We start from the raw sequence: 26,323 nt of genomic DNA, 5'->3' as shown, positions 1-26,323 counted from the left end.
TAGAGGTGGGAGATCACAAGTGCTTAACTAATGACCTGACTTAAGTTTCCTACAAAGTCACTAGACAGATATAGTCAAGTCTGAAGTCTTCCAAAGATGAGCGCGAGTCTAGGAGTCAATCACCTTGGACAGGTTGTGAAAATTGGGCTAGTTCAGAATGTGACAGCAGCATGTTGGTTTTGTGTTGCGGTGTTAGAACAAACCACCAGGAAATAAGGGTCAGGTGTTTGAAATTCTCTTCAATCACGCACAGCTTGAACACGCATTCCCGCATCAAAGGAGAAGGCAGTAGTCATTGTACCATTGGTACGGGTAGGTACTCACTGTGCCTCCTGCAGTGGCTCCTGTGCAGTGGGAGTCATGGGACCCTAAGGAGAAAAGGAGCCTGAGTCTTGATATGGAGAAGTCTGAGATTCCAAACATAGTTCCCAGAATGTGCGTAGTTTTTAGAACAGATGTTAAGTTGGAGTAAATAGAAGGAAAAGAGAGAGAAAAAGAGAGAGCGAGCTCAGGCAAGGGAGCAAAATCCCAGGTCTTTATATCATCTGGCTGAATTCCCTAGTAAATACAGCAGAACAGTAAGGTTCCCTTTTGCAGTCTCTTTCTGTCGCTATGACTCCTGCCTTCCTGTCTGCACAAAGGTCCTGTGTGAGAATGTACTTAGGCATAGATGGGATATGTTTCTGGGACATGGAAGAAGTGGTTTCTAATCCACTCAGTCTCAGGAGCTCCCAGAGACTAAGCTGGTCCATGTCCTGAATGCATGCTTTAATTATCTGGAACCTTACTTCATGTGTCAGGGACCAGTCGGGCAGTGAAGAAGGACCCCAGAGGACTAGGTACCTAGACAATGAAGAAATGCTGGAAAACAAGTATTATGTCTACCACAAAATATCAAAATATGATGTCTGCCATTCCTAGTACAGGGCTCTGCAGAGCACATATCTGGGGCTGGCCTGGGCTCACCTTGGCCGGAGCTGGGCTGAGCTGGTTTCAGCTCCTGCCTCGGGGCCAAGTGCCTGTTGCCTCCCCTGCCTGAGCCTGAGCTCTGCCAGTGCCTTCGTGGGAAGGGTCTGGCAAACCCAGGGGTCTCTGCCCAACAAACAAGAGCCCCTGGGGGGCTGAACTGGGGAGGCTGTGGGGACACACTCACATTCAGCTGGGAGCAGCCAGAAAGCAGCAGTCCAGGGTGAGGAAACATGTAAAAATAAACCCTGCAAGATCCAAGACTGGGCAGTAAAAAAGCATCATCTCTTCCTCCCACCGAACAGAAGGAAGAAATCCCCATCATCATATTCCTTCTGGTGAAGGCTTTAGGATGCAGACACCTCATTGTAAACCTCTCCCACTCTTTCTGAGGAAAAATGAACTTTTGGTCTTATTACCCACAAGGACATAGGAAGGATGAAAATTACACCGAATAAAAGGGGCAAACATTGGAAAGTTTCTTCTTCTCCCCCCCCCCCCCCCCATCTAATAGTTTTGGTAGTGCCATCATAGCTTTTCTGTATTAGTTTGGACCATTAGGAGATTAAAACTTCAATTAGATGAGCAATGCATTCTTAGCTCCACACTTATGGTGTGTTCTCTTTTGCCTGCAACAAGATTTGGAGTGCAACGGGTGTTCCAAGAGTCAGGAAAGTGTTAGATACGGGAGTCCCAAACTAATAATTATTAAGTGAGCTTCCCTTGGCTCCCACAATCTTCTTTTGAGAGACATTCCTATTCATGCTTTTAATTCTAATTTCTAGATTGAAGTGCTCTCTTCACCCACTGATGTGCTGGATATCACAATGACTCTTTCTTTGGTGAGCATCAGTTTGAATGTCCAGAGCCAGGATCATGGAAATAAACACAAATCTGTATGCACTTAGGTTCTTCAAGGGTTAATTAGTAGTTTAAAAAAAACACCTTTTTTTCTTGAAAACAGGGTTGTGAAATTATTTTTAGCTTCTTTATCACGTGTCATTAAAAAATTTGGGCTTCATTTTCAGGCATAGTGCCCATTTTCTTTAAAAAAACATCACAAAAAGTATTCTAAATATAATGGGCAAATGCTATGTATTATTGACTGCAGATACTTTTTAATACTTCCAAACTTTCATTGGTTTGGAAAATCTACATTTTAACAAGGTCTGTCCAGAAACTTTCAGGCAACTCTAATGCTGCAGTACCATGCATGCACGTAATGGTAAAACTTTAACTTTATTCAGACTTGTAAATCTAATTTCAACACAAATTTCCTATATATAAATCCACAAGAAAAAAACAATGACGGAGAAAGTAGTGCTCAGTTTTCCAAAATATGTGAAATGCCTAGGAATACAAGGATCATAAGTTTAAAAAAATTACTGTTTCCTGTATTCTGTTTTTATCCAAGTCAAAGAAATTACTTTTCAAAAGACCAAATAACAAGAAAACCTGGCTTTAATTTAATGAATAACACAAGCTGAATTTTATGAACTGTGTTCTACCACATATGCACTACAGTAGTATTTGAAACCACCTTTATAGCTCTGAATAATACCACTATCAGCCTAAAACAGCATACATGCTTATCTTTATTGACCTACGTTCCCAACATTTGTCTTACACCATTGATCCAATGATACAAAACATAAATATGTTTTATAATAATCTTATTTAAAACTATATCTCATCTTGCATTTTTTTAATGTTGCATTCTTGTTCAAAGTTTGCTATTCACATACCTTCTATGAGTTATATTCTGGGTCCTTTATGCTTATCTATTGCATTTTATAAGGACTCCAGGGACTGAACATTCAGGTGTATCTAAAGTCCATAAGTACTTGACAAAATTTTCGTTATTAACATTCCTCATTTGCCTCAATTTCTAAGTCTGAATAGTCCTGAAACTTGTCTCATCTCATCAAAGCTGAGAAGCTTCAGAGTTGTATTATGTATAAGTCCTATCAAGATTCAGAAACTATGCATTCCTTCATCTAATTCCCCTGAGGGACCCCATGCATCTATCTGATCATACCTACCAGATGGTTTGGTCTTTATGAAACAAAGCAATGGCAACTGCTTTTAGTAAAAACACAGATGGGAAAAAATGAAAGCAGCATTCTTCCCTCTGCATAATAGCCTGCAAGTTAGAATTCTTACACAGTGTGGAAAAACTGGGTCCAGTGCCCTTCACAGCCACTCTTCTGTCTTGTGTGTCTTAACCATCAGGATATAGACTAATCTCCAAAGAAGCTGTTCCAGTGTGGAAAAGAATTTATATATCACTGCCAAGAAAAGAGGCAAAATGAACATAACTTTCAAGTTAATGTAAAGAACTCACCTTTGCAGGTGAATTAATTCTTTTCAGTCTGTGGAGCATATACCTCACTAGCAGTCATGGTTCATCGTGATGACTCCAGGAATTCCACCAGAGAGTTGCTCACTCGTTTCTTCTCTCTTATTTCATGTATCTTTGATTCCTTTCTGGATTGCATCAACTGAGGGATGATCTGTTACTTCTTGTTGACAGTAAGCATTACCTCCTTCTAAAGCAATCTAGAAGGAACTGTATTCCTATCCATACCCTAAGAATCTTTCCATTATTAATTTGCTATTGAAAAAAATAGGAATTTAGGAGTTGAAATACAATTGAGAATCTAAATGCACTTGTTGCATTTGGAAACATCTACATAGGCATTGAAATACATAGCCGGCCGCTATAAATTTGTAAGAGAACTCACAGCTTTCAGACTACCATTCAACACCTTGAAGAGTAGTATTTGTAAAACTCAGTGAGTGGAACAGGGAGCCACATTAACTAATCAGAAGAAAATGAGGAGGAGAGGAAGAAGTTGCAGGCATCCAAAGTCAGTTAGGTACAAAAAAATCTCAATCAGATTTTTTGCTTTGAGGATTTATTTTCAGATATGGTCAATTGATAGCACGGGGTTAAAAACACACAGAAATTGTAACATCCAGTTGTCCCATACTTCTGTCACAAGCGGATGAAAGCCCCCTTGCTTCTCACAGTTATTAAAGGAAATTAAACTATATCACCTTGTCTTGTTCAATCTAAGCAAATCTTACATTCTTACTCTCAGTTTATAGGTAAGAGTGCAACATTTCAATGTGTGAATAGACTATTAAGATCTGTACTTACAAGTACTTACAGTACCATATTACTCTCCACTTTCTGGTGCATACTCAGTCTTCCCAAATCAGCTCACTAGCTTCAGCCTCAATTATTTCCCATCTCAGACAAAGTCAAATTTCCCTAAATCTAAAGTTCTATGCTACGCTCTAAGATACGCTGCCTCGTTCCTCTCTGCCTTTTGTCCTCACCTGGAGGGTGGGCCCTGGCACTACCTCTGGTGCTGTGTAGCATGATCCAGTACCCTGCAGGAGCAGTGCTCATAGTAAAGTCTGCTCATAATATTAGCCATGGATCAGTGAAGCAGGTCAAGCAAGTGCCTTGCAGAGTAAGGGTTCCCGATGGACTGTGCGCTGTAGAGAGGGAAATGTCCTTGTCATTTATGTAAAATGTATGCAAGATGAAGAGATATCAACAAGTTAACAAACCTCATCGCAGAGTATTGATTATCCTGGTGATTGGTAGAAGATCTGCGTGATTGCTTCAAACCAGACTGAATAGGGTTTAGATAACAATCCCTAATACATTTCCTGAATGTGTGCCTTTAGCTACTAGAAGTAAAGGGACAGTAGCACCAGTCAGCCTCTAAAAGGTTTGTCAGTGACTGTCTTATGTGCAGTGCTTGATTTGGTGGTGTAAGCATGCTTTCAGATCACATACAGAGCTAAACCTTATTTGGAAAGAAATACACTGCCCGAAAGCCTTGCTGGAAGCTCAGTACGTGTAAGTTAGCACTCCTAGTGTCTTGGTAGCCACAGGCCTTTGCAACTTTTCACTCGTCTGCTGGTAGAAACGTAGAATCCCGTGGAGTTAATTGGCAGCTCAGCAGGGGTTTGGAGGAGCTAAGGTGACATATTGGAGTATAGATTTATAAACAGGGTAAGACATATTGTGAATTTACATTTTGTCAGCTGATGCGTGGTAAGTATGAGGTAATCTGAGATACTTGGGGAGAGAAGCTTCTACGCTTTACTATGGGATAATAGCAGGCATATGGGCAATTACTGCAAGCCCTAAGGTCATACAGGAAATCCCTTAGCAAAGATTTTAAATACAGATTGAAGTCCAGATGCATACAATCACCTCTCTTTGCTTCTCTTTTCATTTAAATGTGAATATTTCAGAAAGGTTATTCAGTCCTGCATTAATCAAGCAGCATGTTTTAGCAAGTCTTGTAGGAGTTGCATGAAGAGTGAGGTTACAACGATTATCAGTATTCCCTACACCTTATCTGCAAAGCAAGTCTTGATACACAGACTGTAGGAAACATGAGCTTGAAGTCAACTACTGTTGATTTCAGTGGGAATTGCTCAGCCCCCTGCTGCTCCATTTCAGTGGGAGACAGCATGGGCTAACTGCATAAGATATGAATGCTCTGTCAGCTTCGCAAATGGGTGACTTGTAAGAATAGAGTCAAAGCATTGCTTTGAGCTCCTGCAACTGTGTATTTCTCTCTCTTTTTTTCTTTTTTTCTTTTTTTACTTTTCTTTTAGTTTGCCAATATTTTCCCTTTATTTTTCTAATTAAACTGGCTGTGGATCAAGAGAAAAACATCCCAGTCCATATGTCACTGTGTTCATTGCAGGCAAATGTGGTAAAAATATACCAAACTCTTCTATGTTTTTTCAGTAGACTATAATAGCACTGTGTTTATTAGTTATGTGATTAAAGTAAAATACCGTTTTTGTTTTGTTTTAAAGCAAACTAAAACTCAGTCTCTTGAATACATAATCAGCCACCTTAAGTAACTAAAAAAATTTTTTTTGTATCATTTCCAAGTTTTTTTCCTCTATCTTTCACAAATGAGGCCACACACCTGAATTTCATTCAGACAGTCAATGAACTGTGAATTGATAAATGTCTGCTTCACTTCCATTCCCCACTGCATTTCTAATTAGATATATGCTACTTTTCCAATAGATACAAGTTATCTAGGAAAAAATGTACTACCAATATTATTATATTTCTGTCATCACTGGGATGATCGTAATGACATCTTAAAACTGGAATGAAGGGGGCTGGATTTAGATTTCCACAGCCAGACTACTGTGAAGTCCCAACAGTGAGCCAGGAGTGTTTCTATGTTGCACTCTCATTCCACAGTAGTAACAAATTCCCATGGATTTGTAGGAAGAAAAACATGACAATTTCACATCTTTTCTATTGGTAACAGTTCAACACTGGATTTTAAGTGCATTCAGATTAAAGGAATATTTGTGCCTGTGCATACTCAGATATTTCCTCCCATGGAGGGGCTTGGCAGAAGAGACCAACACCCACCTCACTATAACCTCCTTCCAGATAGTTGTAAAGCGTGATGAGGTCTCCCCTCAGCCTCCTCTTCTCCAGGCTAAACAACCCCAGTTCCCTCAGCCGCTCCTCGTAAGACTTGTGCTCCAGGCCCTTCACCAGCTTCGTTGCCCTTCTCTGGACACGCTCCAGCACCTCAATGTCCTCCTTGTAGTGAGGGGCCCAAAACTGAACACAGTAGTCGAGGTGTGGCCTCACCAGTGCCGAGTACAGGGGCATGATCACCTCCCTGCTCCTGCTGGCCACACTAGTTCTGATACAGGCCAGGATGCTGTTGGCCTTCTTGGCCACCTGAGCACACTGCCGGCTCACGTTCAGCTGGCTGTCAACCAGCACCCCCAGGTCCTTTTCCTCTGGGCAGCTTTCCAGCCACTCTTCCCCAAGCCTGTAGCGTTGCATGGGGTTGTTGTGGCCGAAGTGCAGGACCCGGCACTTGGCCTTGTTGAACCTCATACAGTTGGCCTCGGCCCATCGATCCAGCCTGTCCAGGTCCCTCTGCAGAGCCTTCCTACCCTCGAGCAGATCAACACTCCCACCCAGCTTGGTGTCGTCTGCAAACTTACTGAGGGAGCACTTGATCCCCTCATCCAGATCATTGATAAAGATATTGAACAGGACCGGCTCCAGTCCTGAGCCCTGGGGTATGGCAGCAACTGATTTAGAGACTCCAAAATAATAGATGCAATTTATAGTTACTAAGAATGTAAAAGTTTTATTTTGTCTGGACACAAATAAAGGTATAACTAGTATTTTGCTTACAGATTACCGTATTTTATTTTATATATTTTATAATATTAATTAAATTGGAACCGTTATTCTCTTAATTTCACCTTTTGATATAATCTTGGCAGAGTTTCCTCTTGCTCACTTTTTTCCAGAAAATCTTGGATGTAAATGTCTCCCTAAGAAATCTGTGATTGTTATTTTAATACGAATGCTATAAATAACTCATTAAACTTCCAGATTACCTCATCTGTTGCCAAAATGGAAGCAAGTGATATAAATTAACTGACAATTACCATGCAGAACTTCTGATATACTTCAAGTAGTAAGTGTTCATATGTTTTGCTATTTTACGCATTCTTGACCTGCAAACCTTCCTCTTTGTCCTTATGTCTTGAAATTGAATCTACCTTTGCACTCACAGGTTTCACTCCATACTTAACAACTCCCTATATTAATACTTTTATTCTTTTCAATCTCTACTGCACATAGATAAATTCTACATTCTCTACTTCTGTTTGAATATTCAGTGTAGAGATGTAATTAAAATTTATTGAAAAAAAATCTGGATGAGAGAGAATGAGCCTGTATACAACAACTGGACAGTCTCTGAAATGAAGAAAAGAAACAAAACTGAAATTAGGTTATTTTCCTCTGTCTTTCTTTGTTATTTACTTAATCCAGGTCATGTGGTAACAGTCCACATAACTCCTTTTATGACTGTAATTCTTCTTTTAATAGTTGGAATTTAGCCTACTGAAACTGCCAGAAGATTCTATCAGGAACAGGGATGTGTAGTGATGACATGGTTGTGCAGCAGCCCAGATATTTTATTTTGATTAAGTATCACACTGCCTATAAGATGCAATTGTCGCTGTGTTGAAATTAATGATTTTCTCATTAGTCTCTAATGGTGCAGGATATTATACACCTTGTTTTCACACAGTCTCCATACAGATAAATGGTCCCTTATAGACTGTGCTTTAGATGAAGTATAATAATGATGTTCTCAGCCATAAACAACCATGAGTTTCAGCAAATTTAGAGTCTTATAGAAATTTTCAACAGGCTTAACTGTGTTAGTTTCAAGATGCTTAATCCTGATTTGAAATGATTTTGAAGCAATGAGATCAGTCAAATCTGTTATGAGGATGTGAAATTGATGGTAAATATAAGCAGAAGTCTAAAGAGTGATTCCAGCAATAATTCACCTAAGGGTTACTTGTCAGTAAAGAATTTGACATTTTTTCCTTGATCATTAATGCTAGTGTGTGGGGGTCTGTTAGGATCTCAAGAATTGTTAGTTGCAAAACAACAAAGAATCTGGACAACAGTTAATAGAGCACAAACAGCAAGATTAATAGGTCTAGACTCACACAAGCAATTCTATTCCTGAAAAACACAGCTTTGTAAAATAATGTAAGAGAATTTAAAATGACAAATTAATGGACAATTTTTGGTAAAAATCTGCAAAGGGGATCGTGTGGGATCCATGATAGTTCAGAGGAGCAGCAATGTGCAGCCTCAGAACTTTTTTCTGTTCTACCACCTGCAATCACTTCCCAGGGACTGCTCCCTGCATTCAATAGCTCCAGACCTTTGTGGGATAGCAATATTCTTTCCTTCAGCACATCCCTGTTGTTTTGGGTATGAGTGATCTGAAGGGACAGGAAGGCACACATCATGCTCTAAGTAAGAATTGAGGAAGTGGAGTGGCTCATGTATCAGCAGGAGGCTTATTATATGCTGATTCTGACCTTCAGACAGAAACCTATTCCAGTATTATACATTTGTTTAACTCTTGCAAGCATTCAAAAAAGCACTCATTTTTATCTGATCAGAAACACAAGCTACTTTGTTTGAAAAAGATGCTGTCCTTTTTGCTTGAAATATATCTTTCCATTCTTGAGTATAGAAGTCAAGGAAACACTAAATATCAAGGACAAAGGATAAAAATCAGAATAGTTTCAGATAAGAGGTAAACTGTTACAAAGAAGCTGAAAAGTAGTTTCTATATTTAGGAGAATTTATAAACAAAGGACCTGATCCTGGAAGATTTAAATGCATAGAGTTGCTAGATTTTAAGGGTTGCTAGAGCATTCTCCAATAAATTTGAAGGTAAGTCCTTAAGAAATCAATCATATACATATGTACACATATGCACACACATGCAAGGCATACATACACATGCCTTTCTCACTGTAATATGCATACCTTCTGTCAAGAAAGTAGAACAAAAAGGATCTTTTTTATAGACACTTCAGGCTGAGTGAGTCTTGGTCTTGATGCAGCTCAGTGAAAGACAGAGGCATTCTTCTGTCTGTTTTGACTCATAAGTGTTATCTTTATGAATGCCATTTTTGGCACTGTGTGAGCAAGCCACTTTTCAATTAATGCTCCCTCTTTGGCAAGCCATGCCCAATCACAAAGGCATGTCATTATGAAATATGTGCAACTCACATTATGAAATACCAATGCAACTTGGCATTATTCACCATACCAGGGAAAAAAGCAGGCTGATAAAATTCAAAAGGCATCCACTTTGGCCTGTGTGAGTAACTTGGCACAGTAGACAGGAAAAGGATTAGAGGTTATTGTGGGTTTATTTAGTTTATTCTTCTTTAGTACTTTTTAAGACTCCTGGGAACATGATGAAAATAGTTTGGATACACTCCCACAAATAAAGTACTCCCCAAAGTTGCTCTTCCTAAAGTCATGTTTCATATCATTAAACAATGAGAATTCCTAGATGGTTGAAACTTGTCTCTGGTGAAAGCAAGCATCGACAGCACTGTTTTTAATTACTCATATTACTAGATTGTTTCTAACTTCTGATCATAGACCATAGATATGAAACAAGAAAAAAGACCTAACCTTTCTCAAAATCTCCTAGGATGATATGCAACAGTCAAGTTAAGCCCTATAATGTCATCTACATACATTCTTTCACGGAAGTCCGTACATCAAAAAAGAAAAAGAAGAAAGGAGAAAGAAGGAAAAAAAGAAAAAAAGTAAAAAAAAAAAAGTCATTGTGCAAAAATAATGATGTCCTCTACAGAGTTGTCCAAAGGAAACTACACGTCACTCATATCAGCTGGGCAGTAACGTACCTCAGTGTTTTGATCAAAGCTATGAGTTTTGACCAAAATTACAAATTATTTTCCTCAGGGGTAAATATTTGCATTAACATGGTTTAACATTTTCATCAATGATCTGGACTTTGGGAAACAATGCAGCCTTAGCAAGTTTGTGGTGACACCAAATTGCAGGGCGGAGCTGATTGCTGGAAGAGAGGTCTGCCTTCCAAAGGAATCTTGACAAGATGGAGGAATTGGCCCATTAGGAATTTCATGGAGTTTAACAAAGACAAAGTCCTGCACTTGGAGCAGAATGACCCCATGAAATTGTCCATGCTGAGCAATAGCTCTGCAGAGAGGGAACCTGGGTGTCCTGGTGAACAACAAATGGAACACGGGTCAGCAGTGTGTTCCTTTGAGAAGGTGAAGCCTAGACATATGCTGGGCCACATCAGCAAAAGCATTATTAGCAGGTTGAGGGAAGTGATTACTCCCCTTTATGCCTCTGCATCAAAAATGGTCCACTTCTGGAACAGAAATATCAGCAAATAGAGACAATTGTCAGAGTGTCACCAAGATGGCTGGGGAATAGAGCACAAGACATACAAGGAGTGACTGAAGGAATATGGTTTGTTCAGCTCAAGAAGAAATTAATCAGGGGTCAAATAATCTTCAGGTATCAAATGGTGGGAGGTTAAAAATTGGATGGAGGCAGACTATTCTTAAAAGTACACAGAAACAGCAAAAAAGACTGGTCACAACCTGCAACAGGGAAATTCCAACTGTGTATGGGAAAAAAAACATTTTCATGATGAGACTGTTTAAGCAGAAGAACAGAAAGACTGTACAGTTTTCATCCACAGAGGCTTTCCTAACTTGTCTGAACTTTTGAAGCTAGCCCTACATTGAGCAGGATGTCAGACTTGATGATCCCAGAGGTTCCTTCCAACCTTAGTTTTTTTGATGATGCTGTGATTTTTTCCCAAGATCTGGGACACATTTTGGTCTTAAGTCTGAAATTTTAGGTTTAACAGTAGTCATCAGGTTTGCTAGAAGATTCCTGAACCATTTTTCATGGCTGGTGATATACAGAAGATCATCCTGTAATTAATAATCTGCTCTGGCCTAATTTCTAAAACAGTGTGAAGGGGAGTGATTATATGACACCAACCAGTGGCCAGTATTATCATGCGAAAAAAAAGGCATAAAAAGAATCAGTTGGTTGCTTGTTTGCTTGCAATGGAAACTAAAAACTAAAAGCCAGAAGGCGTTACTCTGATTGCATTCACTACATAAAAAAATTAGATACAAAAGGTATGTGAGCTAAGGAGCTAGAGAAACTATATGCCTAACTTAGATATCTAAAATTAAATATAATAAACCCAAATCTTCATTTCCAGATAGAAGATCATATGAAAAGACAGTAATGAATAAGATAATATAATTATTTGTGTGTACACAGTGCATTCTCTTTGGAGGAACAGTTGACAGTTAATTACAGGCTGTGAACTCTTTATGTGCATCATGGAATGATCCATGAGGGCATTTGGGGAAAGATTTCATAGCAAGGGGCAGACATCAGATTCTCAGATGATATAAATCAGTCCTTTTCCTTTTACTTCTCTCATGATACACCACTGTACTCCATCAGAAAATCTAGTGAACAAATACCAAATATACAGCTTCATATAGTTAGAATGTCACATATGCGTACTTATCTTTTAAATATTGTAGTAAATTAAATTTAATTCTGCCAGTTAAACCAGTTCTATAGGTCTGCAGCATTACGTACAGGATCTGGATTTTGTTTCCTATTGGTTTTACCATTCTCCAAGTCTTTGCAAGTACAGCAACAACAACAACAAAAAAGGTAGCCTGAAGCTATTCCACAACAAACTGTGATCTTTCAGATCTTATCAGCTCAGAAAAGTTGGTCCTGGTCTGTAGCTGTGGAGACTTCAGTAGGAAAAAATGAGCTTAAAGGATGCCTGTATCTTTTGAGTTTCAGCCTGGTACTGCTACAGCAAATGGTTTCAACCTTGACTCCATGTATTCCAGCTGATTTTTTTCCTGATTTAAGTTGTTTCAGTTCATGTTCCTGCCTTCCTTGAGTTTAAGAAGACTGATTTCTAGCTTTCTCCATGGGTAAGAAGGCAGAAAGAAGGGCTTCATCCTCGGCTTGTCTGCTACACGTAGAGAACATATTAGCTTTACATGGTTCTATGGCTGCATGTTATTCCAATGCAAATAATTTAGCAGATTGTCTTTTTTTAATCTTTAGGAAGAACTTTTGGGTAACAATGATGGACATGAAAATAAAAAGAAGACTAGATGAGGGAAGATTGTATGTAGAGAAGAAATAGGGACAAAGTCAAAAAGGAAAATTCATGGAGAAATATATCTGTATCCTGTTAATCTGAATTCTTGTTTGTAAATTCATGAAGATGGGGTTAACTCTTCTTTGTGTATTCCTGGCTTCCTTACACACATGGTTTGTTGTGCAACGAAGGACCCAATATAATCGAGCATGCTGGGGATTAGAGGGAAAGAATGAAGAAACTTTACACATGGTTGATAATGTAGGAGGGAAGAAAAACACACAATGGATAGAAAGAAAAAAGAAGAAAATAAAAGTGATAGAAGAAAAATAAAGATGCCAAAGAAGGTGGAGTAAAAGGCAAAATAAAGAAGGAAATATTTAAAAAAGAATGAAACAAGACAACTGAATCTTGTATTAGATGTAACCATAATGTTAACTAAGACATTTAGCTCACATGTAGTCACATACAAACCAGCATCTAACCTCAAGTATCTTAACCTCAAACTGAATCCCAGCTTAAAAACATCAATAATGTGCATATGTTTTCTGTAGCTGGTTTCTACACATCTTTACAGTTTATCTGCTTACAAAGATTTCCTTACTTCTGGTCTTCCTCATGGCTCCTGTTTCTTCCATAAAAATAAAAAAGCCACTTAACAGAATCAGATTGAAGGTACATCTAGCCCACCTCTTGCCTTAGGTAGCACCCAGAAGCTGATAATTAAGGACTAGTATAAGAACTCTTGATATGGAAGTATTTATTGAATTCCAAAATAATATGTTCATCACTATACAGAATAGAGGAATGCCCGATTTTTGTTCCTGTTCTCATTCCCTCCTGAGGAGAGCTGGGGCAGTTTTATTTTTCGGGCAACTGAGCACTTCACTCTGTAGCTCAGAGGGAAAAGTCTGTATCCTCAGCACCCCTCTTTATTCCTTTCCACTGTTCCGAGGCAATGTGCTTCCTATGAAAGGGTGTGGGGACAGAAGCAATTTTTGTGATAGTGTTAGTTCTCTTCAGTGGCCAAGTCTGCAACTTTGTCTGGCCTTTACTGTATTGAAGATGTTTAGAATTCATTTATGTAAAGATGAGACATAATACACCCCTTTTCAGAATGCAGATAAGTCAAAAGAACATCTTCAGTTTATGTTTAATTTAGTAACTCAGCCTTGAAAAAAAATCTTATTCAGATCCATTATAGCAAAGAATAAGAGTAATGGCAGAAAGAGAGAGAGAGAGAGAGAGAGAGCTCTGTATAAGCTTCTTCACAATATGGGGGGCTCCATCAAGTACAGAAAATACACCACTCAGAAAAATGCATGTGTTTTCTGTAAGCAAATTTTTATAAAAATAAATTAAATTTCAGATAAATCTAATCTATCAATAGGGGTCTGCAAATCCTGGAAAAATAAACATTAAACTATATGAAAAAAATCTAGATTCTTTTGTCCAGGAGGTTCAAGAAGCAATGTTGTGAGGGCTGTTCCAGTCCCACTTATGTTATAAGCCAGGATCCAGAGTAAGCTTTGAGAACGGCTCCACAGAGAGAGGGAAGAGCATGCTATAGACTGCTCTTTCTGAGGCACACAGGACAGTTTCTTTTTCCAGTACAGTAGTGTTCTTTTAAGATGTATTTGTTGATAGAGCTCATGGATTTCTGTAGAGATTTCTATTGAATAGCACCTTGGTAAGTTTATAAGGAGATGCATGAGAGATACTGCCATTATTATTTCATGACCTGGAAGACCTTTCCCAGATCTAGAAAGTAATCTTAAGCAATCAGTGCTCAGTCTGCACTGTGATGCATATAAGCCCTTAAAAATGTTATAGGAGTGGCTTTGTAATTCTTGTAAGTATCTGTCATTAATGTTAGCGTATCTAATCGAATGGTGCTGCTCAATATTCTGACTTTTTCATTGTTTTGAATATTTGGCACATATATATCAAATCATAATAGCTGCCAAGAAGAAGTACTTTCCTTTGTGAAAGAAAAATGTATCATGGTTCCTTTAAGAGTTTGTCTCTGTGATTATGTCTTTAGTACAGCCATCATGAGGAATGAGAAAAAGGAATATCTCTTTTATTGTGTCAAAATTTAAGTTCCTTTGGTTTATTGCAACCACCTTCAAGTGTTACAATATTGATTATTTAAATATCTGTTGCTGCTCTGAGTATTTTCATGCTGACTGACAGATCCCATTACTTTATCTGCTGAGGAATTCAGATTTGTTAAAGTTATGAAAAACAGCACTGTGTACGAATCATCAATCTCGCTTGGTTGTTAGCGCTGAGATGTTATGGAGACAGCTGGCATTTCCTTGACATGTTGTACGATGTCCCCAAAATCTCTCATCTTTCCAGACTTGACAGAAAGAAAATTAATCGCGCAGACAGTGATTTGTCATTTTGAGGATTATCCAGGCAGCCCAGTAACACTGAAAGTACTAAATGTGCTGTTCGCCATAGTAATTTGTGCACAGATTCCGCAGTGACATAAGGACCAAAGCGGCATTTGGTGGGTTGCACAGCGAGGTTAATTGGCCTATTTAAGCAGTGGGCACTTACAGCGTCAGCGCCTACTGCACAGCCAGTGCATCCTCTTGCCTTAAGGTGGCAGCAGAGTACTTTGACTATGGGAGGTGCGTTGCAAGCTGTGCTTAAGAGTCGAGCTGGGGAAGGGAGAATGGGTTGTACGTAGGAACTTCTGTAACACAGTATGAAATTAAATAGGGACAAGAACTTTTAAATCTTAATTTTGTGTTTCATCTAACAATATCTTTTATTATTTAGAAGGAAATAGCTATTGTTAAGGAAGGACAACCTATTGAAAAGCTGAAATATCTGATGTGATAGAAAGAATGATACTGCAGAAAGGGGTTATAAATCACACCTTCAAAAGCGATCTTGTATTTCTTGTCTGGAATACTGGCTTCATTTGCTGTTTCATTTTGAAATAGGTACTCAAGGCTTAACACTAACCTTAATGTATTGGACACTTGATTTTAAATTGGTATTGTGGAATTAAAGTCAAATTAATGTAGGAAGACCTATACCTGTTTAAAGACATTCATAAAAGCAGATCAGATCTTCAACTTGGACAAAAAAAGAAATATTGAAAATATTAGAAATAGAGTGAGGCAACTAACTTCATTCTCCACAATTCACTAAAAAGCTGGTCATGTGTTTGTCAAGTGTGCAAACAGAGCCTGGCTGTCTGTCCAATAGTAGATATAAAATGTGCGGGGATCCCTTACACTGAAGATTCGTGAAATTTTATGAAGCCTTTTATAATGCCTGCTCTTTTCTGTGTTATGTTCTTCAGGGAGAACAATTTTGTGGTCCCAGTTCCATCACGGTCCCAACAGGTTGTGGCACATATGTGCTATATGGCTGCATTTCTGTTTATTTCAGAAGCAATCTGTGAACTAAGACAGTTGTCCGAAGGCTGCTCCTGCAGGAATGGAGAATTATTTCCTACTTTAAGTTGTTCAGTAAGTCACAATAGATCCCAGTGCATAATTCTAAAACAGGAACTAGAGCTGGTATTTTACCTCTATAAAACTGGAAACTTGATGGGTCTCTGGCTGTCATCTACCATTAAAAAGCAGAGTTCCACATGTTCATTTCTTCAGATCTGACTATCTAAGAACAGGCCGAAAATCAGATGTAAAACCTGGTGTTTGTTTTAATCCCAAATGCTTTGGGGGTGGATGAAAACATCTATTATCCCTTTAAAGTTATTTACTTGTTAATTTAATCCATGACATTCATCTCATTTGTGTCAACTCTGAATAATGAAGTCAGACTATTAGTTTAATGTTTCAATCAGTAATTTGCATACTAGGGATTCAATATGTTATTCTCCGATAATGAAATAGGAAGAGGCCTGAGCTACTCAGCACTGAACTAGAATACTCTATAGATTAAAAAAAATCATTTAAAATGACAAAAATATGCACCAGAGTATGGTTTTTGTGTGTTAATCAGCTGACAAAGGCAAAAGCAGGACTTTGGAGCTAAAACTGTAAATTATACCTCTGATTTTCTGTAGAACTGTGCAAAGTCTGTGTCCTGAAATCTGTGAATTTCTTATTGCTGCCCTCTCTTTCGTACAAACCCTAGCAGTCCACTGTTTAAAAGAACCCTATAGAAAACAGTGTGCTGTTAATTTCTTCCTTTACATTCCTCTCAAAGGAATATGTGTTAGTGCATCCAGTATGCACACATTTTCCTGCAAATGTAACGTATTCTTGATTTGAACAAAGAGCTGTCTCAGCCCCTCTTCAACATTGAGTGCTGAGCACTCACATCCTGTTCTGCCTGGTAGTTATGAAGATAGGGATGTGGAGAAAAGGCTAGAGCTAACCTGGCTTATGCTAAATCTAAGGTTACACTTGGCAGATCTGCTGCCCAGGATGGGATGGTGACACAAAGGATCACTATTCTGTTCCTACTTTTGGCATCCATTGCGCCTCAAACCAAATAACAGGGATGCTCAAAATATTTTTTTCTGGAGATCTTTCACTTTGTACAACTTAATTAATAAGCAGACTACTAAGTATTAGTGAAACTACAGGCTATTGTTGCTATTCAGGCACTCAGCTGAGAGATAACTTAGATAGAGGTCTAGTCCTGGCTGCAGCTCATTTTTAAACTACTTATTCAAAGTGAATGACCATCAAAAGATCTTTCTCAAAAACACAGTGTCATAAGCATTTTACCTGGAAGTGGGAGATATTAATTCAAACTCAATTGAGTAAGAGAGAATCCCAAATGAGGATTTCGCATATGTTGGAGAAGCTAGGGTTATGAGACACAAGGTAGATGGCAAATGGTTCTGTGAATCTACCTCTTTCTTTTCTTGCGAAAATCCCCAAATAAAACATATAACTCTGAGTCAGCTGAAAGGTGTTTTTAGATAAAGAGATATTTTTAATGTTGTTTTGCTTATTTTCAGTGAGAAAAAAAACCTGTTTTGGTTTCATTTATTTCCGTTTCAGTGTCTTTTTATTTCTTTATCTATTTGCTTGTATTTTGCTTTTAGTTAAGCTGTAAGGGCAGTACTCTCACCAGTTATTTTTAGAAATGGACTGCTTTTCCTACACCCAAAATGTACCCCGTACTTTTGGAACTGGAGATAGTCACTGACATCACACATATAAATCAGCAATGCAAAATGATGTCTATAGAGCTATGCTGATTTACCAGATTTTCATGATATTTGTAATATTCATTGGTGCACAGTTGTCAGTGATTCTTAATTTACAGCAACTATGTCAAGCTACTAGCATGCATCAACACTCACCTGTAGGGTAATTTCGGAATGCAAAAGTACTATAAGATGATGTTGTGGTTTAAACCCAGCCATCAACTAAACCCCACACAACCACTTGCTCACTCACCCCCGGTGGGACAGGGGAGAGAATCAGAAGAGCAAAAATGAGAAAACTTATGGGTTGAAACAAAGACAGTTTAATAGGTAAAGCAAAAGCCTCGCATGCAGGCAAAGCAAAGCAAGGAATTCATTTACCATTTCCCATCAGCAGGCAGATGTTCAGCCATCTCCAGGAAAACAGGGCTCCATCACATGTAAAGGTTACTTGGGAAGACAAACGCCATCACTCTGAATGTCTCCCCTTTCCTTCTTCTTCTTCCAGCTTTTTATGCTGAACATGACGTGATACTGTATGGAATATCTCTTTGGTCAGTTGGGTCAGCTGTCCCAGCTGTGTCCCCTCCCAACTTCTTGTGCATCCCCAGCCTACTCGCTGGTGGGGTGGTGTGAGAAGCAGAAAAGGCCTTGACTCTGTGTAAGCACTGCTCAGCAATAATGAAAACATCCCTGTGTTACCAACACTGGTAACAGCACAAATCCAAAACATAGCCCTACGCTAGATACTATGAAGAAAATTAACTCTATCCCAGCCAAAACCAGCACATATGAATATCAGACAGTTCTATTTTGGGCTAAACTTCATGGTTTTGTTTTACATTATTTTATCAAAATAGTATATTAAATATTTTGTAATATGAGATTTTTAAACTGAATATTTCTTTATATAAATGTTTGATAGCCTTAAAGGAGTCTGGTTATCTGCTGAGTTAGTCCTTGATTGTGATTCTGAAACTCAGAATGTTAAAGTACATTCTGTAAAACCAGTGCTTTATTTATATTGATGAAACGATTACAAGCCACAGCTAAATTTCCCAACTTGGCAGCGTATATGAAGGATGTTAAAAATGTTTACATTAAAATGTGAACCAAAGAATGCTGATCAAGCTTTCAAAAATGCCTTAAATATTGGGGAATAAATATGTGGTAGGCATGGAAATTGCATTTATAGTTAATGAGACTACCGTAGAATAATTCAGTTTGGTAATTGAATATGATTTTCTAAGGGATTGATTTAAATGAGTTGAAGCAAGAATACTCAGAATAAATACTGACCTGTTAATAAAATTTCGGGTACTTTCAGTCATTCTGCTATTTTGGCATTACAGTGACGCGTCTAAATTACAAACGAGCTCAAGGGCAGGGTTCTAGACCAAAGACTGCACGCAATTTATGTGGGTTAAGAAACACACCTTATATACAGAACTAAGGATTTATTGTTAGATTAATTAAAGTATTATCAGTCTAGTGAAGGAGATATTATTAACTCAGTCACAATGAATTACTATAACAGCTTATAAAGACAGAATTAAAACCGATAAAGACAAACGTTCTAGTATCAACCCTTTTCCCTGGTGCTAGGCTCACCCCTGCAATCTGCCCAGGGTGATAAGGTCAAAGGCACTAGTCTTCTTCAGGAAGAAGATATGCAAGTATGCTAAGTTATCAACATCCTGAATCATTTGGCAGGAAACATCTGATGTTGATTGGAGGGTTTCTTTCTTCCTGCTCTTCAGTTTACTTAAAGCTCTATTTATATGTTTGCTAAGTCTGCTTACTTCATCTTTATTCACTGATTCCCACTTCCATGCTGTATTCATGTTTTACTATATATGGGATGTTTTATGTACGCTACATACTTACTCTTTCCTTCTTTGTTTTCCTCAAAACTATTTTTTCCCAGTTCACAGGGCTGCATGCTTTTAGTGAGTGATAAGTGCACATTTGTGACACATTTTTGTGGCCCTGGGGTGACCAGTATCATGTGCATATATTTTCAAGGCCTACACCATGATCTTTACTCATACTGTCAGGGTCTCTGTTTCAAGCTCTTGATTTTCTTCTACAGCCTTCAAGCTGTGGTTTCCTGATAAAAACTAGTATTTTGTTAGCACAAACTAATCAGAGAAACAGCCTTTCTGGAGTGACATTGAATAGTTCAGTCTACAAAAAATAGTAATCCATTTCAGAAATATATCCATCCATCTATCTATAGATACATACAGGTACAGAAATGGTACTTTAGTTACTACTTGTTATTAATATCTAATAGTTACAGTGACATCATGGATATATTATCAAAATGTCTTTGCTCCAACATAGTGCTTACCTGATAACTGAAACCACTATTCTAAAATCTGCTACTCTGCTGTGATTTAATGTCAGCAGTTCTAAGTGTATCCTCAGGTACAACACCATTGTCCTTCCAGTTATCCATACATTCACCCATAAATTCCTGTACAGGCAATTAATCTTTGTATATGCATGTGTGGTAGTGTGTCCTTCCAGAAAATTCTTCCTCGAAATATGAATGAAAAATTGGAGGCAATACTCTTTGGAACAAGAATCCAAAAGTTCTTCTGGTTTGCCAGACTTGTGGAGTGAATCATAGCCAGTGAAAGTAGAAGGCATGGACAGATGTGTCGCTGTTTTTTTCCCAAGGCCTTCCCATGAGGTCCTCGCAGGCAGCACATAGTTGTGTTGTTTGTGTCACATCCCCACCTTTGTGAAGTGTTGCCTGTTGTTGAAAATATAAGCCATTGCCACATACACCGAGTAAGCAACACACCCTTTCTTGAGTGAAGTTCACTGTGAGTGAAACTACTGTCTTCATTCTATGTTTTACCCTGCTGCATGATAGGCTTTTATACTAACAGTTGCTGACGAAATTTTCAGCTTTATGTGTACTGTATGAAGTCAAATCTATCCCATCAATGTAGTTTGGGGAGCATTAAATGAGTTTCACATGATCACAGACAGGTATGTGTCTTACCCATCAGGGAAGGCAAATCTTTTGAATCTGTATCTCCTGGCCTAGTACCTCCAGGCTATAGGTAGATAAATATCTAACACAAGACGTCACATTGAGAATTGCTGTCACAGGATAAGGCATTTTATTTTGAATATCCTGATATCTTTATGAGAAAAAGAAGTGATGAAGTGATTACAACTAAAAGAAAGAGTTGCTTTGATTTGTAAAGTGAACAAGATTTACCAACAATCTTGTATAATCTTCATTTCATCTTGGAAGAAAATACCAGCTGGTGGCATGTTTTATAATGGAAGTTACACATTTGAAGTTCTACAATCTTAAGAATTTTGCTGTTTCCTTTAAGAATTCTGTTAAAAAATGGTTGTTTCTTTTTCTTTTCTTCAAAGATAGTCTAAATTGGAACTCTTTGTGACCTCCATGGGAGCTTCATACAAAAAAAGATCGTGGGATTAAATATTGTAATGACACAGCAAAAGGGCAGAGTTAAAATTGAAACAATCTGCTGTAAGGAACAGAGGGGAAAGCTTGCAGCCAGATTCTACTCCTGGTGCTATGGTACCTGTTGGCTAGCTTTGATCAAATAATTTCCATTCTTTGCCATTTTACCCATCTAGGTTAGAACATATGTCCCCAGTTCTCCTTGATAGGATGATATTTCATGACAAGTTTAATACACAAATAGTACTATTGTCTAGTGTGCATTATAAAAGTTTTCCAATCATATGCATATGTTCAAATATCATAGTACATGTTCCATACTCAGTTTTAAAAGGTTAGTTCTTGATATTTATATTTTTTTAAATATCAAATAACCACCCTGAAGACTTTTTTGTGAGAATCATAGCAAGAATAAAATGTTCTGCACAATCTGTTCTCTCTTTCAGAGTGTAAGTGGAAAACAATTATCTGAAGCTTGTAAATTTATTTTCTTTTCTTTTTTTTTTTAAGAATTTGTATCAAAAAAAGAAATCCTAGAAACAGTTAAATGGAATCTTGGGAGTAGGGATCTGAACAATGTAGAATAATTTTTACAGCTGAGATTAAATATGCCAAGTGTTTTACCTAACGATGATATTTTATAATTGATTTATGATTACTGAAAATAGGAGCTTATGAAGACAACTTCAAAGGACCTTTCAATCCAGTTGTTCTAATAGAATCTGCTGAAACAATTAATAATGCATATAGCACTTTACTATGTTATCATTTTTCTTTCCTAGTTAATGGGTACTGCTTTTAATTTTGTGTTCAATTACTCTGATTAATTAAGTTTTTTGTCCCTTATTTCTATTATCAGATTAAATGTTATAGATGTTTCACTTTGGGGTAATTAAGCATCCTTTTCATAAGAAAAACTGTTTTTTTTTTTCTTGTTTAGCTTTATAAATATCCTTCTAATCCTGTCAGTACTTTTTTCTCATGGAAAAAGCCAAGAGGGAGAAATAGTAATGCAAATGTTTCAGACTTTACGTCCTCATTTTTTCTCTGTATATGAACTAGAAAAGGAAGGAATTAGAACATGAGGGAAGGGATACAGGCATTGGATCTGCTAGGTAATCACAGTCTTACAGCCCTGGCTTCTTTTCTCTTTTACTGTTTGAAAAGCCCAAATAGGCACAGTCCCACTACGCTCCCTTTCCAAATAGTTTCCAGTTTGAAGGTCCGATTATCTAGATCCTTACTTAGCTGAGCGATGTTCAGATCTAATGGCAGATATGTAACAGACTCCTAAGACACCTCTAGCTGTCCAGATCTTAATAGAAGATCTTATAGAACTTAGTTTACATCTAAGTAACATTAATAAGAGCTAGAAGAGATGATAGGAATCAGGAAAAAAACCCAAAAAATAACAGGTATCAAATTGCCACAAGATTTCCTCACTTACTCTTTGAATATAATGTTTAATCCCACTAAGAGAAGCTCAGTATGTGACATTGTGACTGATTTTCTAGGAGATAACTTACCTTTAGCATGACACACCAGTCACATATACTTACAGTGTGGCTTCTCTGTAGGCAGATTAACCAGTGTGCCATAGCTGTGGCCCCTTAGTATCCTCATTAAGGAGAATCCTAACATGAGCTGAGTACATACTAATATATTGCTTTGTACAGATGTAAAGTGAAGATATAGATGCTATGTCTGAAACCTTCCTTGAGTTTATCTTAGGAAAATTATTTTATTATTTGCAAAAGAACCAAATGGGAGATGAGGTGAGATTCACAGCTAAAATGGCTAAATTTAGCCCTCTACTTCACACTAAATAGACAGATGGTATTCAATTTAGTTGCCTAAACACAAGCATCTAGTGCCATTTGACTTGCCCTAAGGTATTCTGCCTGTGCCCCAGCTGCTGCTCTGGAAGGGTTTGGATCTTTTGCAGGTCCTTTGCAATATGTGATGGCCTTCTGAGTATCTGTCAGATACCTTAAGATGCCTAAACTGGCAATAGATTACTGTATTTAGGCATCTGGATCCCTCTCGTTCTGGTTGGTCAGATGAATAGCTATATAGAATTCTTTGTGTTAGTCAGGTCTGCATCAGCTAAGGCGACTTAGACACCTAGCACACAAACAGACAGCTACAAGTTGACACCTAAATTTATTTATTTTTAATTATGATGTGATTTCTACCATGCCTCTGGTTTTGAATAATGAGATAATTAATTTCCCACTGTTTGCTTGTAGTAAAATATTAGCTAATGCCAAGATAAGGCTAAGTGCCGGGTCCTGCACTTCAGCCACAACAACCCCATGCAACGCTACAGGCTTGGGGAAGAGTGGCTGGAAAGCTGCCCAGAGGAAAAGGACCTGGGGGTATTGGTTGACAGCCAGCTGAACAGAGCCAGCAGTGAGCCCGAGTGGCCAAGAAGGCCAATGGCATCCTGGCCTGTATCAGAAAGGGTGGCCAGCAGGATGAGGGAAGTGATTGTGCTCCTGTACTCAGCACTGGTGAGGCCACACCTTGATTACTGTGTTCAGTTTTGGGCCCCTCACTACAAGAAGGACATTGAGGTGCTGGAGCAGGTCCAAAGAACGGCAATGAAGCTGGTGAAGAGTCTAGAGAACAAGTCGTATAAGGAGCGGCTGAGGGTTGTTTAGTCTGGAGAAAAGGAGGCTCAGGGGAGACCTTATCACTCTCAACAACTACCTGAAAGGAGGTTGTAGTGAGGTGGGTGTTCGTCTCTTCTCCCAAGTAACAAGTGATAGGACAAGAGGAAATGGCCTCAGGTTGCGCCAAGGGAGGTTTAGATTAGATATTAGGAAAAATTTCTTCACTGAAAGTGTCATCAAGCATTGGAACAGGTTGCCCAGGAAGTGGTTGAGTCACCATCCCTGGAGGTATTTAAAAGATGTGTAGACGAGGCGCTTAGGGACATGGTTTAGTGGTGGACTTGGCAGTGTTAGGTTTACGGTTGAACTCGATGAACTTAAGGGTCTCTTCCAACCTAAATGATTCTATGTTTCTATGATAAGAACAAGGGAATGTTTAGGATCCCAACAGAGCACTAGTAATTTCATCCTACTGCTGCAAGAAGAATCTACTTTTAAAACAATCTAATTGTGCCTTCTAAAGCCACAGTTATCTTCTCATTATCACATTTGAATAGCACGTAGTGAGTTTTAGAATATAACGACTCAGTAGAACATAAAACATAATAAAAAAACCATCACAAATCCATTGACCTTAGCCCTTGGTTATTTTAAAACAAAAAATGAGGAATAGAATAAATATGGGTTCACTCTGACTAGATTTTTCTTTTCAGGCCAAAGAAAAGGTAGAAGACACTGAGGTAAGTTCTACAATAAGACAAAGCAAGACAGTAAAATATTAAAAGGCAGAAAACAAATGCCTGTCTGGACAAATGAAGGCAGGTCCCATTCTGTTGAATGTCATCTGAGTTTTCTTACAATCATATCCACTTTATAGGCAGTTGGTGCAAAAAAACCCTAGAAATCTGTAACAACTTCAAGGTTATTCAATCCTATGGGCCAACATGCTTCTCTAGCTTCCTAAACAAGCTGTAAACAACAGAGCAGCTCTGCTGGAAGTCCTGCTGGAATGGACTTTTAGTAGTGCATTTGGTTACTGACAAAGCATAACACAATGAACTTATGCTGTTGTGCTCCACTTCAGAAGAATTGTTACAACAAGAGAGAACATACACTTCAACTTCATCCTTGATGTTATAAGCTAATACACTAGATAGAACAGAAGGCAGCCATGAAAACTATTCTGGTCTTAAACACAAATTTACAGACGAAAGTCATTACCACTTTTCTAAATCAACTCCTCTCCTACTCCCATCTTCAAAAATATCAGAATAAATCTATGTATGTTGACGTTCCATATCTCTACTCAGAGCACATAGTGTATCTATTTTAGTTGTTATTTATAGGCTCAACTTTTATGACACTGATATTCCTTTTTTTTTTAGCACTTTTAGAATACTGTTGTCATAGTAAGCACAGGAAACATTGTTGTATGACATTTCTGAATCACTGCTGATCTTGCCCATAACCAGAATAGTACAACAAAAACCTTTTCCACTTGAAATAGTAAACTGTCCTGGTTTCGGCTGGGATAGAGTTAAATTTCTTCCTAGTGCTGTGTTTTGGATTTAGTGTGAGAATAATGTTGATATCACACTGATGTTTTCAGTTGTTGCTAAGTACCCTGTTAGTCAAGAACTTTTCAGGTTCCCATGCTCTGCCAAGTTCACAAGAGGCTGGGAGGGAGCATAGCAGGGACAGCTGGCCCAACTGGCCAACAGCATATTCCATACCATATGATGTCATGCTCAGTATATAAATAAGAGGCGTGGTCCAGGAGGTAGTGATCACTGTTCGAGCATTGCTTGGCAAATGGTGAGCAATTGCATTGTCCATCACACATTTTGTATATTCTATTATTATTATTATTATTATTATTATTACTACTACTACTACTACTTCTACTACTACTGCTGCTGCTGCTGCTGCTGCTGCTGCTGCTGTTGCTACTACTACTACTACTATTATTATTTTGCCTTCCTTTTCTGTTCTATTAAACTGTCTTTATCTCAATCCACAAATTTTACTTTTTTTTTCCTGATTCTCTCCCCCATCCCACTGCAGGGGGAGAGGGGAAGTGAGCGAGCGGCTGTGTGGTGTTTGACTGCCTGCCAGGTTAAACAACAACATAAACATATTAGATGTTTTCCTGGAATCATCATAAGATCTTCAGAAGAGTTCACAAAACTTAGAGAATTCGAGCTGCATATAAGCTTCTCAACTCAATCTGATAGCAGGTGGGACCCATTTTTCATGGATGAAGATCTCAGAAAGAGTTCATAATTTTCATTTGTGCTTACCAACAATTTAAGAAGGCATATTGCGCTGCGAAAGTAAGTAAAACTACAAAATTGCATTCATTTTGCATTGATCATAAGGCACTTATTTTTGTTTATTTATATCATGGAAATTCTAGCACCATCTTATACTTCTGTTCACGTTGCAAATGCAATTTAGTCCTTCAGTCTGCCCCAGAAATCCCTTGTTTATTCAATTTATCTACCATTATTTTTATTCTTTAAACAAACATTAAAAGAAAAATTATGAAAGTTTC

At 38.1% G+C, this 26,323-nt stretch overlaps 1 long non-coding RNA gene across 1 annotated transcript in view; it reads left to right on the top strand.

Moving 5' to 3' along the window:
• Positions 1-25,459, top strand: part of LOC142080554 (uncharacterized) — a 118,218-nt gene extending 92,759 nt beyond the window's left edge. The window contains exon 3 of the long non-coding RNA XR_012673028.1: positions 25,443-25,459. This is a non-coding gene — a long non-coding RNA (uncharacterized LOC142080554). The remainder of the gene's footprint in view (positions 1-25,442) is intronic.
• Positions 25,460-26,323: the final 864 nt, after the last annotated feature.

The sequence above is a fragment of the Calonectris borealis genome, chromosome 1, assembly GCF_964195595.1.
Source record: "Calonectris borealis chromosome 1, bCalBor7.hap1.2, whole genome shotgun sequence".
NCBI classification, from domain to species: domain Eukaryota; kingdom Metazoa; phylum Chordata; class Aves; order Procellariiformes; family Procellariidae; genus Calonectris; species Calonectris borealis.
This window is presented reverse-complemented; position numbering and strand designations above follow the sequence as displayed.